Raw genomic sequence first — 15,059 nt, 5'->3', positions numbered from 1 at the left:
AGTATGCAGTCCTGGTTTATTTAGTTATTACTTTTGGGGGAGACAAAAGATGAGCTGGGCAGCCCAGCCACCCAAACCGAGATACTTTCATTAATTTGTAGACTATTGTGCAAACAACAGGAAGCCATATCACCATGCCTTTTCAATTCTCAGAAGAAAATTAGGTATGCTGCATCCCAAATGGATGGAGGCATTTGACAGATAGTTTTGGCTCCCTATATTCTCAATGGATGCAATAGAAAGACATTTCAAGTGGGTCATTTTATGGAGACATTCACATTTTCTCTACAGTCAATGGACAGAAAGGAATGGATAGAAAAAAACATGTAAATTAATCTGAGTCTCCTTCAGAATTCCTCAAGCAGCAGCCTCTTTCCTCTCTAATTCTCCTGGGTAGCTGCATTTTAGCACAATGCTGTGTGCCATCATGATAGTACATGTCCGGTTTTGATTAACACACATTCATCCAAAATACCCAAAGAAGTACTATGATTTTTTTCTGTAGGGGACAGTGAAAATATAGTCCATGTTATTCTATAGAGTTGTTTATCCTGTTTTGCCAAAGCAAACACCTATTCCAACATTGTAATAATCTCAAATATGCCAATTATCTTAATCAGCTGGAAGCCATCCCCATCGCACCATATGTACACTGAGAGGCCATGCCTGTAGGCTCACTGGAGGAGGAGGAGGAAGCATGGGAAAAAGTGGGATAAAAGCAGTGGGTCACATTTTAAAAAGCTGTTGCAGTGTACTTTTCTGGCTAAACCCTGCACCTTTGACTGTCCTAACTTCTTGTTGAACTCTGTTCTTGACTGGTTTCTGTGTGACCTGGCTCTGTGCTGTGATGGGGGTGTGAGGGATAACTCGCTGCTGAACTTCAGCCTAGGCCAGCCAGATCAGACAGAGCCAGGGTCAGGGCTGGAGGATGGACAAACAGGGCACAGGGCCTGGGCAGACGTGATTGAGACAGACTGCTCTGGGGTTTGAGGGCCCTGCGGATGTGCATGTGCCGATGGATGAAGAGAGTGGGGGGTGAGACGGGGGGGTGCCCGCTGGTGACCCCCTGTCCTGGTGAGCTGGAGAGAAGCAAGAGCACTTTCTGCCAGTGGTGGTGGTGGTGATGTCTGTGTGAGTCCTGTAGGTGTTTATGTGCTTCTTGGAAACGACACTGCTTTCTGTGCTGGTCTCTGCAGTCAGACGTGTGCACTGTGTGTGTGTGTGTATCTGTATCTGTATGGGACAGGAGAAATCCCCTGAGTCTTAAAGTTCGCTAGATTAGGCTTCCCTTAACATCTCCTCTGGGATGTGGCTCCACTAATGGGGATTTCTGCAATGCCCTTGCTTGTAACTCAATTACCTGATCTCTGTTAAGAACACTGGCAGCCCACCACTGTCAATAGTTACACCACTAGAAGTGCTTATTGTAAATATGTTACACTGACACGTATCAAGATTTCCACCTGTACACAAGAGAAAATTACACCTTGCTTAATTTTCATTGTATTAGGTGACCAATTTCAAATTGATTAATGTGGTTACACCAACAGGAACATTACTTGGAACATTGCTTGAGTGTGAAGAATCAGGTCCTTAAACTACTGAAAGATTTAATTTGTTCATATTTATCATATTAGCTCTGACCATGTTTCACATTCTCGATGGTATGTAGTTTTGCTGAAGAGAGCTGAAGAAAAGGATGCATGAGCTGAATTTACACTTCCATCAGATCATTGTGTAGTAGTCTGGAAACCCATTTGAATTGTTAATTGTTTTTTTTTTTGTCAATGTGTTGTGCATGTCATGCATTAAATATCTGGCACAGTTTAACTAACAGATGTGGTTTTTAGGTTGCTCACTCTTTCGTTATTTGACTAAGATTAGTTAGAACTATTAATCTTTTTGCAATGCATATGTATTTTTAGCAGAGAAAGAATAAAAAATATTTCTTATAACTGAATGTACTTTAATTCTGGTTTTCTCACTGATTGTGAAAAAGGTCAGCTTCATTGTGCCCATACAAAAGAATATTGCCAGAATTTTCAATATATTCACATGGGAACTGCAATTTCTATTAGGCCTACGCAAGAAATAATACATACATATGAATCGGGAAGAGATCTATACAAATACAGCTTTTCCTTCTGTTACTTGAAGATCTCCCACACAACATTTCTCCATATACATCTCTGCACGTTTTACTGCATAATAGAATACAGATTCTGTTTTCTAGGAAGATTATTTATTGAAATATATATTCATAGTGTTGTACCTCAGTCCGCACTGGAGAACTAGAGAGGGTGTTTTGTCACTTTGATATCCAAACACAAGGCTCCCACCTAAGAAGAGCACAGGCAATCGCAATGCTTCCTGCAGCAACACAGAGAGCGCTGGGGGTTGCAGAGGGAAGGCAAGGCTTGTCACTGTGTGCTCGATCCCTGTTTTCCCCCTCCCAGCTGCCCTCTGGCAGCCTTGGGTCCCTCCACAGCTGTGTGGTCCCACGCCCCAGCCCGAGCTATAACAAGCTACAGCGGCTGAGCACACTGCCGGGGTGCTCCCCCCAGCCCTCGAGAGACCGGAATAAAAACGATTCCATATCTCCTTCTTTAAGGAAAGGAATCGTGTTTACCTATCTTACTGAAATATGTTATGCTGATTTCACTAAGGTTTGCAGGCTGCTTTGGTATCCCCCAAAAGCAGGTTGAATGGAGCTGTAAAGTATAATCATCATCATCTCCATCATCATTATTTGCCTAAGATTAAAACCTAGTATTAAATGTGTATAAGTCCTGTTCTTTATGGATAAAATGTTGAACTATATATAGTGTCACCTTCATTTTCCTTCCTAACACTGCACACATTAGGCAGCAGGCTGAAATTTTTAGCACATGTGCACAGTGCCACCCACTGTCCTATAGAAACTTCTGTCTGCTCTGAGCTGTCTCTCTGATGCTGCATTTGTCTGGTGTCTCCATTTCCTCCTCTTTATTTGCTGTACCACAGGCATATGCCACAAAATGGCAATTTATCTCCTGTGAGTGTTCCCCTCACTTGAGCTATCAGGCTAGTGCTTGCTCACATACCTAAGCCAGGAATAAACGTTGTGGCTCTTGCATCCATGCACCGATTCATGAACGGGCTGTAGACAGTTTGTGGAACAGACTTCAAATGGCAGTAGCTGCCTGTGTTCTAAATATACAAAGTCTGTTTAATTATCTTTTTTTTTTCTGAAATCCCAAATTCTCCCTTCATGTCTGCAGATGAAGCTGTGACATGATGAAGAATGTTTCAGGTTTGGGGGAAATAATCAGCTCCACTAGGTATAATCCAAAATTTACTGAAGGTAATGGGAGCTTCTGACCTTGAATCTACCCCTTTCATACAGAGAAATTGTTACACAACTATACATTTATTTTTTTCTTCCAAAGCTCCTTGTGTGTCAGACAATAGCTATGCAGTTATGCAGTGTTCAGCATGCAGATACCCTACCTTGTTATCACATTTCCTCTTCACCTTAATGTATGAAACCATAAAACATTTCTCTTCTGTGTGATGAAAGGCTGAAGTACACTAATCTGCAAATTAATTACTAGGTGGAGGAGAACTGTTGGTATCACTTTCAACTCCTTTGGACAGTATCAGAAAAATCTACCCATCTTAATGTGCCAAAGAGTGAATTATTCATCATCTCGTCTCCCTTCAGAGCAAGTTTGGCAAAAATCAACAACAACCTACATGATGAAAGAAAAATAAAAATGTTGTCTCACTCCCCCCTAAATAATTAGCTAGGGCTCATCTAGACACACACTTTGGTTTTCTCATGATTTGGCTCTCTCATCACAATTTATGTCTGCACAGGGAAATGAGTCAATTAAGGGTCAACCTGCTAAACTGGAAAAAAGGCATGAGCAGAAATGAGCAAAGGGAATAAATGATTGGATAATTAATTTCCATTTTCCTTAGCACCTAATTTTGTGGAAACCTGTAAGGAAACCAGTAAGTCTAACAACACTTTATCACATGTTATCATTTTATAGAAATTATTGCTCTATGCTGTAAACAGAATGCACATAAGTGGAGTTACTTTAAAATGTAATCTCAGGAACTTTGTGTACTCTGATGTGAGAATTATATCCAAAGCCCTCTATAGCTGCTAAGGAGATTTAAAATACTGTTAATGAAACTTCAGTAGCACAAAACCTGTGAGGATTAAAGCTAAGGCAGGTATGCACAAACTCCATTAGTCTGAGACTTTTTAATGCCATCAGCAACATAGGCATGCCAGTAAGAAGAAAGAGGAATTCTGAAGATTTTACATACTGATAAACAAATAACCAGGAAGAAAAGAATTTGTCTATGGAGTCCTAGGAACAGAGGAATACAGACATAAGAAGACAGGACAACATTTGCCTTAGTTTGAAAGCACAGGCAGTGAAAAGGAGGGAAATCAGCTAATTTGTGTTTGGAGATGTCCACAATTAAGGAAAAAATCTCAGTGAAACTGAACACAAGGCTCTGAATCTTCTTCGATGTGCATCATTAATCTCTGAAGTAATGGTAGAGCTATTTGACTGGTTGTGCATTAAGAAGATATTTTATTGTCCATTACTATGGTTTTAATAACAGTAAACTCCATTATGACTACCAAAATTTTATTTGGTAAGGAAGGAAAATGGCTTTCTTACATTAATAATTTGAAATTCATCTAGATAGGTGTCTGAAAATGCAGATAAATGCTTAACTGCACTTTTAGAAATACTCATCACTAAAACCCACTGAATCAAAAAATCTCATTATTGGCACATATTATTTTTGCAGAGTTGTTGTCATTTCAAGACATAGATTATATGGGACAGACGGATGTTCTTGTACTAGTAAGAGAGCAGTAGTTTATAAAAGATTACCTAGAGTCAAAGCAGATAAGTGAATTTGCCATATCAGCTCATAACACAGAATATATATTACAGGTAACAGTATCACTGCCATGCTGTGACATACTGAGATAGGTTTAAAAATTTGCAAAACTAGGAGACAGAATATGTACGATTACTCAAATACAAAGTTATTAGATATCACTTCATAGGCAATTCTGAGACTACATTTTTAGACACTGTAAATGGAGCAGCTAAGTTCTAAAGGAAATCAATTCACTGCCCTGTGTAACCATGCACTTAAAACTGTCTCAGTCTCAAGCACAGAAAGTAGTAAACGTGATGACAATTTTTAAAAAGGGCTTTGGGTGCTCCAGAGAAGTAAATCTGAAATTGTACCAAGCAAATTCTTAGAAAGCATAATAGACATTAGAATTAAAGAGTTGATACATGCATAAAAATATCTTGAGGAAGAATCAACATAGCTTTGTAAAGAGAAGCCATACCTCGCAAATCAATTGGAAAAAAATCTATTTGGTATAATCTGCTAGGATCCCCAGGAAGCATTCAACACGGTTGTTCACCAAAGTCAGTTACAGATGACAAGCTGTCAAGAAGTAAGAGGGAAAGTCCTCACATGAATGAAGATCTGCTTTAAAGCTATAAAACAAAAGCAAAACAAATGTAAGAATAAGTTACTTTTTTTTTCTCAGTGGAAGGAGGATAACAACAGGATCCTCCAGAGATCTGTGTGGAGGTTTATACTATTTAACATGCTTAAGAACAATGTGGAAAACGCAACAAACAGTTAAGTGATACAGTTTTCTAATGCCATTAAGTTACTTAGGGCTCTAACAGGAACAGTCCAGTGAGCTGAGCTGAGAAAATAACAGACAGACCTCATGACAGTAAGTAATTACACATGAAAATCAGTCTAGATAAAATAAACTAATGCACATAGAGAAAAACAATCTTCCCTTTACATTTTCATTGTAGGATTCTGAATTGCCTATCACTACTTAAGGAAAAGATCCTGGTGTTTTAGCAGCACTTACGAAAACCTGAGCTCAGCAGTGCACAAAAACCACACAGAATGTTAAAAAGTGTAAAAATAGAAACAGAAAATAAAATAGAACAGATCATTATAAATCCAAAGTGCATTCACAACGTGAATATCTTGTTCTGTTTTGATCTCTCCTCATTCTTTACTTCATAATGGCTAGAGCAGAATTAGAGAAGGTTGAAAAGGACAGTGAAAGATGGGGAATGAGATGCTCAGCTGCTCCTGTAGGTGCTTTAATCCAAACTCTGGCTTCTTAAAACTCCCATTCAAAGTGTCGATTCATAGGGATGCTTAAGGTCTACAGATGTGAAAGTTTTAACCTGTAAAGGCACTCTGAATACCAACAGATCGGCTCTTGGTCTGTCCAGAAATGCCTAACAGTACTACACTAGGTAAGCCAAGGTATGAAGGCTCCTTAGCTCCACCATGAGCCACAGTCATGCTTCTGCAGACTTTGCACACATCCCAAATACTATGGGCAATCACGGAGCACAAGCGCCAGTTGAGGTACTGAATCAAATGAGGAGGAAATGGTACAGCTTCCATACATTCTGCCAGTGAAGTCCACCTTCAATAGGCCTTGAAGAGATATGAGTGTTCACCAGTCATCTCTCAGAGGAATGACAGTATTTCAGTCCCTCCCAATGAAGTTACTTCATTCTCCCAAATTAATGAAATATAAGAAAGAATAATGTTAACATAGCATCAAATACCAATCTGAGGCTACCAGATCAGCACCGCAGTTCCTAAGCTTTCCTGTGTGTCCACCTTTTGAAGTGGGAGTAAGCCTCTAAATTACTCAGAAAATTCTATGCAAACTGCATAATGTAACAGCAGGTGGCACTGCCACGTCGAACCTCACACAATCATCTCGTGTTCTTATTTAATCAGGTTTTATTCATCGATAATGGAATGGAAAAGTGACATGCAAATTCACACAGAATAATTAAATATGATTTGCTAAATATTCTTCTTCATCTCTGATTAACCATTTGAGTCTTACAATCTTCTAATCCTGGATTTGAACTCTTACATTTGCCAATACACTTGCGCGGATTCTGTTTGCTGTGTTCAGCCATCAGGCAGTTCTACATTCCCAGTAGAAATAAGCTGAAGCACACATAATTATTTATTCTAAAACTGCTCATCATCACATAGCTAATAAGACAATAAAACTGAAATTTCCTCTCCTTTCATATACAGTACTGTCTATGAAAGCTGCAACTACAAAGGAAATATATTTTAAAAGCAGCAGCTTCTTACTGAAAAATTTATCAAATGGCTGGAAATAATCGACACTTCATGAATGAGGAGCAGGAGCAGTCTGGCCATTCTGAAGCACCAATAGTTACAGCCATAACAGTTCATATTTAGGAATGTCAGCTATAACCATCTCTGGAAAAGGCCCCAAAACACGTGCTTCCTCTTTGATACCTATGAGATGCTTTTGAGTGCTTCTGCCCTTTCCACTTGTAATGCAAGCTGATATGTGTTTTTCAAGCCCTTTACTCCCACACTGAGGCCAAATTTCTGAAGCACAAACACTTTACAAGTCAATGGGCCATGCGACAGATGATAACTAACTACTGGTCATGATTTTGAAGCCTAAGCCAACTATCAGAAGAACAACTGTTTAACTGCCAGTTCCTCTCTGCCATGCAAAACCTTTCTGTTTCCATTAATCACAAAGTGGGCTTCAGATGCAGACTCTGTCTTCTCAGGTTAGGTGACTTGGACCGAAATCTTGAAGGCAAAAATGGTCTGTTAGATACGAGAGCTCTCCCTCCACACAGCTGTTTATAACTGAAATATGAGTTTGTGACTTATCTTGGCTTTTTGGTATAATATTTTACAGTTATATTGCAGAGATCACGTTACAAAAGATAAGGCCACGTCCAGTCTCAGTCTAGATTAGAGATCATGTGCAGCAGCACTTGCTATGGGCCTCAGAAGGCCAAAATAGGGGGGCACAGCTCCCCTCTGCTCCACGGTGACTCCACACCAGTGTAGGATGCTGAGGGGAAGACACAGACTCTCATTTAAATAAAACGGGTGACATACTTCCACCAGGAATCACAGAATCATAGAATGGTTTGAGTTGGAAGGGATCTCAAAGATCATCTAGTTCCAACCCCCCTGCCATGAGTGAGAACATCTTTCACTACCTCAGGTTGCTCAAAGCCTCATCCAAACTGGTCTTGAACACTTTCAGGGATGGGGCATCCACAACTTCTCTGGGCAACCTGTTCCTGTGCCTCACCACCTTCAGAGCGAAGAATTCACATTGTTGTTGCTACGTGTCTCCAAACTAGGCCTAGCTCTCTTCAGCATCATCTGCATGTTCATTATCACGGTTCTGCTAGCATCCAGAATATGGAAAGAAGTGCAACAAACTGAAGCTGAGCAGGGGAGTTGGAGCAGATGACCTCCAGAGGTCTCTTCCAACCTCAGTCATCCTGAGAATCTATCATTCCAAGTCTTGTCTAATCAAGATTTGCTAAATGAAATTAACAGATACTAGTGGCCTTGTTACGAACAGAAGGTAAACTTTAGTGCCCTTTTCAAGTGGCTAAATTAGTGTAATTTCCCTAGGCTCTCTGTAGTTGATGTGTGTCTTGGTTTTGAGTGGGACAGAGTTAGTTTTCGTTTTACCAGCTGGAAGAGCTCTGTGATTTTGTTTTAGTCTGGATTTGTTATGAGAAGAATGTTGATCCACTGATGTTTGTAGTTGGTGCCAAGACATCAAAGACTTTTCAGCTTCCCGTGTTTTTGCCAGTGTCAGGAGCACAACAGGCTGGGGGGGAGCACGGTCAGGACAAAAGGCCCACAACTCCCCTTATAATTTGAATTTAGACTTAGGATTGAGGGCCAAATTGGCCAATGGAGTATTCCATGTCATGCAATGTTGTGCTTAGTATATAGATGAGATTTGACCGGGAAGAAGGGCTGTTGCTCTTCCAGGGGCTCTCTTCCAAGGGCTCTTTTGGGCTCCCAGTCTCTCGGAGTGCTCTCTCTCTCTCTTGCTCTCTTTTCAGGCCTCTCACTTGTCTGGGATTGTGGTGTCAGGACTTACCTGTTTTGGGATCATTTGCTGGAATGGGACAGATGCTGGTCACCAAGTGGTGAGCAATTATACTGTACACCACTTGTTTGTGTATATTATTATGATTTTATATATATATTCTTTTTTTCATTATTACTTTTAATTTTACTTTATTGTTATTATTAAATTGTTATTATCTCAACCCACAGGTCTCCTTCCCTTTTCCTCTTTAATTTTCTTCCCCATTCCCTGGGAGTGAGCAGCTGTGTGGTGTTTAGTTGCCCACCAGGCTAAACTCAACAAGGTGGTATCTCTGCTCCGTGTCTACTATAACAAATCTAAAGAGATGCTGTTCAAGCCAGCTGTGAGGGTGCAAGGATGTGACACAGAATTTCTTAGCAATTGTCTCCATTTCTGGGCTGCTCAGCATTCCATATGAACACGCTGCCTGTGGAAAAGCAGTACAGGCAAAACTCCCCCTTTTTGTAAGATACAAAGTGTACATGCCATCAGCAGTACCCACATTGATGCACAAGTGGTGCACAAGTGGAACATGTCCTCACCGTATCTCCCAGCGGAAGGGCAAATCTCACCTACACTGCTGAGATCTGTAGCTCACAGCTGCAGACCCTTGTTCTTCATCTTCTTTTAATGAGGATCAACTCTCTCTCTAGTGCTTTCAAAACTTGTTTTGTATCAAATCTCCTCTCAGAAGTAGGGAGTAAAAAGACTTCATAGAAAACGAGGAAAATAAGTCTTGCAACCCAAGTACTTCAGTCTGTAAAGCCAGGTCCCTTAAAAGCCACTTCATGTGATTCCAGGAGTTTGATGTTTGGGATATATTCTAAGCTATTATGCTGCCATACAAGATTAAATTGGAGTAAGAAAAATAATCAATCGTTCAACTTAAATTTAAGCTAAATTAAATTCAAGCCCATGCTGTTTTAAATTCTTCAAAGAACATATAAACTGTTTGAGTGGAACCACAGAAATTATTATTTGCTATCACCAAGACCTTTCCTTCAAGTAATGTCATGTTGCCAGATGCATAAAAGCAATGCCTCCAGTTTATTCTAATTTATTCCAACTTCCTCCAATTTATTCCAACTAAGAATCTAGCCCAGTACCTTTAAACTTGCTAATACCACTTTGTCTCCCAATTATATTTCAGTGCACTGATTTCAGAATAATTACCTAGTTAGGTGATGTATTTAACATGTTAGCATTTTTTTCTCTGACAGCTTTGGAAAGCACAGGAATATTCCTTCCCTCTTCTATACTCCAAAACTTGTACTGCTGTGGTGCTCCTCGTACTCTGACTCATACCACAACATTAAAACTGTTGAGGGTTATAACCAATCTTGTAATATGTGAGAGCAAGCCATTGGGCCTGTTTCTGATTTCACTTCTACCAGTATATTTTACATACCACTTCAGGGAAATCAAGAGTCACTGAGGTCTTTACGAAAAGAAATAGAAGATATAGGCCAGAAAAAAACAGCATTTGCTTGTATCACTTCTGGTGTGCTGCATTTTAAGAATTCATTAATCATTCACTAGATGGGGCTGATACCTCACAACCAAGAAAATGACTGAAAACAGCTGGAAAGGAATTGCTTCAGGAAAAGCAATGCTTTCATTTCAAGGAAAATCTTTAGGTAGGGTAAAATTAATAATTATTCTTAGATTAGATTCTTTTAGGTTTGACTTTCTATATATGAGATTTTACTCAGTTAACTATAAAGTATTTGAATTCTTTTAGCATGGATATTTTGGGTTTAACTTACTTTTTTAAGTGCAGATGTTTACTGTCATTTGAACTAAGGGTACCTGAGATATCTGCTTACTACTAGTAGATGCGATACAAAACCTATAAAAGACCCATGCTTCCCCAAGGAAGTCAGTGGAGGCCAAAAAGCACGTTTGTATGTGTAAGGTGGTATGAGATGAACACAAGTAAGTAATATTATGGTAAGAAGCCGCTGAGCTAAATGTGATGTGTCAAATGCAGGAAAACAACAGGGAAAAAATAATTTGAGAATGATCCTTCTCCAAAATATCCAGACAATAAACTCTCATCTGAGTTGGAAAACAGGGAGGGAGGCCCATTTTTAAAAGTCATATACAACATCATAAGCAAAGGCCAGAGACAAAATTTGCAATAAACCACTTTCCAGAAAAATGTCTTGCCTCAGGTTAAGGTAATGATGTTCAACCTAGAGACTCCAGCCTGGCAGCCAGGATTTAGCCACATATCCCGGCTGAAGCCATGAAAAGAGAATGGTTGTAAAGAAAACAAGCAGCAGAGGTTTCCCTCATGCAGAGGCAGACTCTATCCCAGAGCATCTGAAAGGGTCTGGCAGTCATATTGTGTTGCTGAAGCAGCTCAAAGCAGTCGGCTCCAGTAAGTGAATTGAGCCCTGAGTCACAAAGGTCCTGGAAGTCATTAAAATAGCAAGAAAGGGGCAGAAAAGAGTGGATTCATGCAGCTCAGTAGAGTTATTAGACGTGATAATCTCAGGACAAAGATTTGGGAAGGCAAGGCAAGGCAAGAAGATGAAAGCTGACAAAGCGAAGGGGACACGAAAGCTCACCTAGGGTGCAGCCACTGGCTAGTTTTAAATTTTTCAAGCAGAAGGGAATTCAAGTGAAAATAAAATAAAAACTAACTCTGAAAGAATTCCTTAAGACAATACTTGTTCCAAGAATCACAGAAATCTAGTTAAAACTGATGAAGTGGATCAGAAGAATTTTGTTAGTCGTATCGGTAGAATTTAAAGCAAATGAAATTCAGGTGAGATTAACAAGACTGTGCTTCGTGGCAAGCAACAATTATGCATAGAGAAGGACCATTCATAATATTTACGAATTCACAAAGAATTCATAGCTCAGTAGCCTTTGCTCAGTATTTCTGACATTTATTTTTAAAATATTTTTACATATTAATAAAAAAAAATTCCTACTATAAATTATCAAGTAAAACACTAATAAAGGCACATACATGTAATCAAAAGAGATTATTTTACAGGATCACATCCAAATTATTCATCAAACACACAATCTCTTTGATTAGGGTTATTATATATATTCAGTTACAGAAAAGCATATGTATGTGCTTGAGTTTAACACTTCACTCTGAAATAACTGAGATTATTTACATGTTAAAGTTATGCATTTTTTTGCTCGATGAGATGTTTTACAGTATTCTTAGATGGACATCATTTTGTCAAGATTTTTTCCACTGAGTAAGAAGTTGAGAGCTATCAAGAAGTTGAGAGCAATCAAAACAGAGTGGAAAGGATATGGAGACAAAGCAGTAGTGCAGGACAGAGAAAGGAACAACATGGCCACAAGTCTTTAAGGCTTTCTACCATTCCATTTAGGCAAAACCTCTGTGCCACACAGAGTTGCCAAAGAGTAGATTTGGACACTGCAATAGATGATCCTCTCTTTCTGGGTTCTAATTCCCTTTCAGATGTCAGCATGACTGAAGTCTTTTATGGTTACTCATGGTTATTTATGGTTTTATTGACATTTAAGGTTGCTATTGCTATAATACACATTATTGCTAATGGTTTGTATTACAGTAGGGTCTAGAGGTGAATTCAATTGCACTTGCTCCCAGGCAAGCTGAGAACAAGGTTTCACTTTCAGTGCTCTAAATGCCAACCTCAGTTCAAGACACAGAAGAGAAAGACGAAGGGAAGGAGAGAGGACTTCCTGTCTCCTACACAAGCCCTACAACGACTCTCTAATACTCTAGAGGCTTTAGAAACCCTAAAGGTCAAAACCAAGTGAAGAATTAATCAGTGATGCAGAATTCCTTCAGAAACTGTCTGTAGAACCCAAAACCTGAGCATTTAGCCATTTAGCACTACCTAAGGAGACTTCCTGGAGTCTGATAGATTATGAACTCTCTTTTATTTATGAACATTACATGTTTGATCAAAGCTATACCAAGTCTCATGCAGCCTGAAGAAAGGAGTGAAATTGATCAACACACCCATCACCACCGCTAGGAAATCCTGTCTGATAACAATGAAAGATTTACAAAAATTGGAGACATTAAACAGAGATTTTCTGACAGGCTTACACCCATAAACATACACCTACTGCCATCTATAAAAACATTGCCTGCCGGAGTTTTAATAAGTCAATACCCAAGATATTGACACTGAAGCAACTGTAATTGGAATACTGTGTATAAGGGAAATCAATACTAACATATCTAGTCTTACGGATGTTTGAGGTGATTACTTTCATACATTTGCTTATATGCCATTATTTCCTCTTACCACATGCATTCAACTACATCAAGAATAAGGTTACTAATGCTGTGTGGGAATTATCTGTGAGATGATTTATTCCTCATAGTGAAGCCTACGATAAAGAAGGGTTTGTTTAGCTATTGAACCGAAATTATCGTGACTGCTTATTACTGCTCAGATGTAATAAGATGTAAACAGATTATTTAGAATTCAGTCTTCTCTTACAAAAAAAAAAAAAGTCACGAAACATCATTAGTCCCTACATGCACAGTCAGATATGGATGTCACAGTGAATGAAACAAGTGAACTGTTCGAGTGAGTATTCAAGTCACATTGTTGATCTAGTTGAAAACATTGGGAAATTTATTATGGCTAGTTAATGAGGTACTATTTATGCAAATATGGCAGGCTGAAATTGAGGAACAAGCACTGTTTCTATCCACAGAAGCTTTCTCACAATTGCATTCTCAAAGCTTTCCAGAGGACAAGGACTCCTTGCCCGGCACAAATAAACTCTAGAGCATGATCTAAGAAGTCAACAAACACACTTTTCCTTCTATGCACCCAGAAGCAGTGATGAGCATTTCCCCCAAGAAGTTCAGCACTTTATCATGCAGTCCTATGAGACCCAGGTCCCTCTAAACATCCAGTCACCTGGAAGCATGTGGTGTCCTTGGGTAGAACAGCTTAATTGCACATGGCAGCAATTAACTGTCATCATTTCATCATAATGGTACTTACCTATTTCACAGTGATGTTGTGAGGATTAACCAAATACTGCATTTCTAATATTACTTGTGACATCCAGAGCAAATGATCTTATTTTGAAAATACAAAGCATTTTCATAGTTGTCAAAATAAGAGTGTGATACACTGGTAATAAATATTTGTGTTGGCAAGCAAGAACTAACAAGAATACTGATTTAAGTAGTAAAGAATTATTTAGTTCTTACAAAAACATTAAAAAAAAGAAAAAACAAAACAGCAAAAAATTCTACAGTCAGATTAATCTGGGAAACCATAGACATCTACAACGTCGATATCTTATCTCAGTTGTTTAGCCTTCCCTTGCCATCAGGTGAGACAAATGGACCCGTGTAAGGTGTGATTCATCTCATCCTAAAGCAGAAGTGTATAAAACGAATAATGAATTGCTTCTTTGAAGCTCCAATTTCTCTTCTTTGACTGAAGAGGCTAAAGGTGACTGGCAGGACAAAGAAATCTGTTTTTCATAGGCAGACAAAGTTGGTCCATTATGCAGTCAGTCACATAACAGGAAGTCAATTTACACATAAAAGCCACTTAAGAACCACAATTCCTCTTACAAAATTAATTATCCTTGCTACAGGATATATGTGAGGTTAGCCACTATAACCAAATTAACTTTGTAAATTTAAAGGCTTTTAAACTACTTTGAATGAATGAAAAGATGGTGAACAGACCCCTTACATACCACATCTAGTGCAGTTTTTTGCATTATTAATTCCAGAAAATTATTCATTACATAAAATGTAAACTGCAGGATTGTGGAGCAAAGAAATCCCACTTAAAGTCAGCAGAGAATGGCAGCAGAGATGAAGATGCCTGAACACATTTCTCTTTTGCACTGCACAAAATCATCTAAAGTTATTTCCGTGATGACATTTTCTATACAAAGACATGCCTGTTCTGGTTCTCCTATTTGTTACAGGATGCTCAGCTATTATGCCCATTCAGTGTTGTAGATGGAATTATTAAGTACACGGAGAGATGGATTGGATCATTTTCTTTTAGTGCAGATATATATGTTATTACAATAAACAAGTTTTATGAGT

Source organism: Tauraco erythrolophus, chromosome 3 (assembly GCF_009769465.1).
Source record: "Tauraco erythrolophus isolate bTauEry1 chromosome 3, bTauEry1.pri, whole genome shotgun sequence".
Lineage (NCBI taxonomy): Eukaryota > Metazoa > Chordata > Aves > Musophagiformes > Musophagidae > Tauraco > Tauraco erythrolophus.
Note: the sequence above shows the minus strand (reverse complement) of the source record.